This window comes from Oratosquilla oratoria, chromosome 10 (assembly GCF_046742065.1).
Source record: "Oratosquilla oratoria isolate Oo_2021 chromosome 10, ASM4674206v1, whole genome shotgun sequence".
Classification (NCBI taxonomy): Eukaryota; Metazoa; Arthropoda; class Malacostraca; order Stomatopoda; family Squillidae; genus Oratosquilla; species Oratosquilla oratoria.
The window spans coordinates 57,048,931-57,052,160 of NC_134786.1; positions in this window are offsets into that span (position 1 = coordinate 57,048,931).

The window sequence follows — 3,230 nt, forward strand, 5'->3', positions numbered from 1 at the left end:
TAAGACAATTTTATCAGGGAGTCAAAAGAATAAGAATTGGGTACCAAGCTAGACAGAGAATGATAAAGAATAAGAATGGAGAAATAATAGCAGGAGAGGCAGAAGTGATGGAAATATGGAAGGAACACTTTGAAGAATTATTAAATCCGCCAACGGAAAACAACCCAAACAACAATGATAATCGAACTATCCAAGGACCAGAAGAAAAGATGCCTGAAATATCTTTGGAGAAAGTTAAACGAGCAGTAAAACATTTAAGAAACAATAAAAGCCCCGGCAAAGACTGAATACCATCAGAAATATGGAAAGGAGAAGATTTTTTAACGAAATGACTACACAGACTGATAAAAATAATTTGGGCAAAAGAAAGCATATCAGATAGCTGGAGAGAAGGAATAAGCATCCCAATACACAAAAAAAGATGATAAATTAGAGTGCACAAACTATAGAGGAATAAGTCTACTATCAACTGCATATAAAGTTTTTACCAAGATATTGTATAACAGAATGGAAGAATACATGGAACATATAGTAGAAGAGTACCAATGCGGCTTTAGAAGAGGGAAGTCAACAACAGACCAAGATATTGTATAACAGAATGGAAGAATACATGGAACATATAGTAGAAGAGTACCAATGCGGCTTTAGAAGAGGGAGGTCAACAACAGATCAAATTTTTGTTATAAGACAACTAATAGAAAAGTATTGGGAATATGATAGGGAGCAAATACACATGTTCATCGATTTCAAACAGGCTTATGATAGAGTGAGCAGAACATCTCTATGGAAAATAATGGAAGAATTAGGAATGTCACATAAGTACATCAGATTAACAAGAGCATGCTATGAAAACACAAATAGCGTAGTGAGATGTGGGAGTAAAACTACATCACCTTTTCAGATCGGAGATGGCCTAAAACAAGTATGCATACTCTCACCACTGTTATTTAATCTGGCAATGAAAAAAATTATCAGAGGTAATATGAATAGGAGAGACGAAGGAATAAAATTGAAAGATATAGCCATAAAAGTGTTAGCGTATGCTGACGACGTTGACATCATGATAGAGAATCAAACAGAAATAAAAAACCTGGCGGCGCTCTTTAAAGAAGCTGCAGAAAGTGTTGGACTTAAGATCAATGAGAGCAAGACAGTCTAATTTGCCGGAAAGGGTACAGATTGCGGGGATGGACATAGTGTTAAATATTTTAAATACTTAGGAGTAAAGGTGACCAGTGACGGAAGAATGAAACAGGAAGTGGAAGCCAGAATCGGAGCAGGAAATCGATGTTACTACAGCCTAAAAGAATTGTTTGAAAAAGGTCAATATCAAGAACAACAAAACTGAGACTGTACAACTCAATAGTGAGACCAGTCATATTGTACGGCTGCGAAACATGGGCCCTTACGAAAGCTATGGAGAAGAAGTTTGAAATTCTTAAAAATAAGATTTTACGGAGAATTTTAGGACCCGTGTATGACAACCAAAGGCAAGAATGGAGAATAAGATATATATGGGAAATTCGAGAACAAACAAAGCAACCCCATATTAAAAATGTAATAAGATTAAAAAGATTGAAATGGGCAGGACATGTCACAAGGATGCAAGAAGATAGATGCCCAAAGAAAGTGCTCAATAGTGGAGTGCGTGGAAGACGACCACTTGGACGACCTATAACCGATGTCAAACTGATTGGCCTGTAGTTGCATATAGACGATCTATCTCCCTTCTTAAAAACAGGAACAACGTTTGCCTGCCTCCAAGCAGTTGGAACAGAACCAGTGTCTACCGATTTATTGAATATTTCAGTTAACTGGTACAGATTTCAAATTTACACTCTTTAAGCATTGTTGGGAAAATTTCGTCTGGACCCGGAGATTTTGTAGCTTTAAGTCTGTCAATCTGCTTGACTACTTCTTCTTTACTAATGCTGATATTAGTTAGACTACTTTCTTCATCCCCTCTGAAAATCGGATCGCAGTCAGGTACTTTATCTAACCTCTCATTAGTAAACACTGATAGAAAATAATTGTTAAACTCCTCACTCATTTTTTCTTCCGATTCTATCATGACATTTTCATCGTTTTTAATCGGTCCTATTCTTTATTTTTTGTTCTATAGAGGTGAAAGAAACCCTTTGGGTTGGATTTTGCTTGACTGGCAACCTTGATTTCATAATTACGTTTCGCTGAACGTGTATTCCTTTTAACCAGCTTTGCCATTTCGTTATATCTTGATCTAAGGTGTGATTCCCCGTTTTTTATTTTTACGTAAAGTCCTCTTTTCATTCCGATCTCATGTTTCAATCTGTCCGTCATCCATTTGGGAGTATTACTATTTTTCCGTATTGACTTTAGGGGGATAAATGTGTTTTGTGCATTAATAATTAGATCAGTTAGATTGTTATACATTTCTTCTAAATTTCTGACCTGACTGTTGGGCCCTCGCCCCCAAATGACCTGACCTAAGGTATGCATATTACCCTCCGTGACCCAGACCTGACTACCAGCCCCGCAACGAGAATCGAGAATGTCTGAAACGTCCGCCTGGCTTTTCGTATTCAATTTCAAATAGGTTTTTATATTGTCAAAGTTTGCTTTCCTGAAGTCTGGTACTTGAACGTTATTTGTACTTTTTAATTTTTCCCAAATAACATTAAATCTTATTTCTTGATGATCGCTAAAGCCTAGACTATCTCCCACTATTACGCTGCTAATTTGGTGCTCATTATTTGTTAGAATTAAGTCCAGGGTATTTTGTCCCCTCGTAGGATCGGTAATCACTTGTTTTAGGAAATTATCCTGCACCACATCTAGGAATTTCTTCGCTTCATGATCTCCTATTAAAGTTTCCCAGTCAATGTTTCTACAGTTAAAATCTCCCATGATTACAACGTTTTTGTACTGGGACGCTCTGTGAATTTCATGAATCAGGGAATCAGTCTGCTCAATGCTGAGGTTAGGAGGTCTATACAAGACGCCAATAATAACTTTTTTATTCTTGCCTATAATCTCTACCCAAATAGATTCCGTACAGTCCTCTTCCTTAATCGAATTGTTGATAATACAGTTTAATGTATTTTTAACGAAAAGTGCTACACCTCCCCCATTCCTGCCGACCCTATCCTTATGAAAAAACTTATATCCTTCTATTTCGATTTCCGGAAGGAAATGTTTATCAGCCATGTTGATCCAGGATTCAGTAATAGCTATGATATCGAAATTTTCTA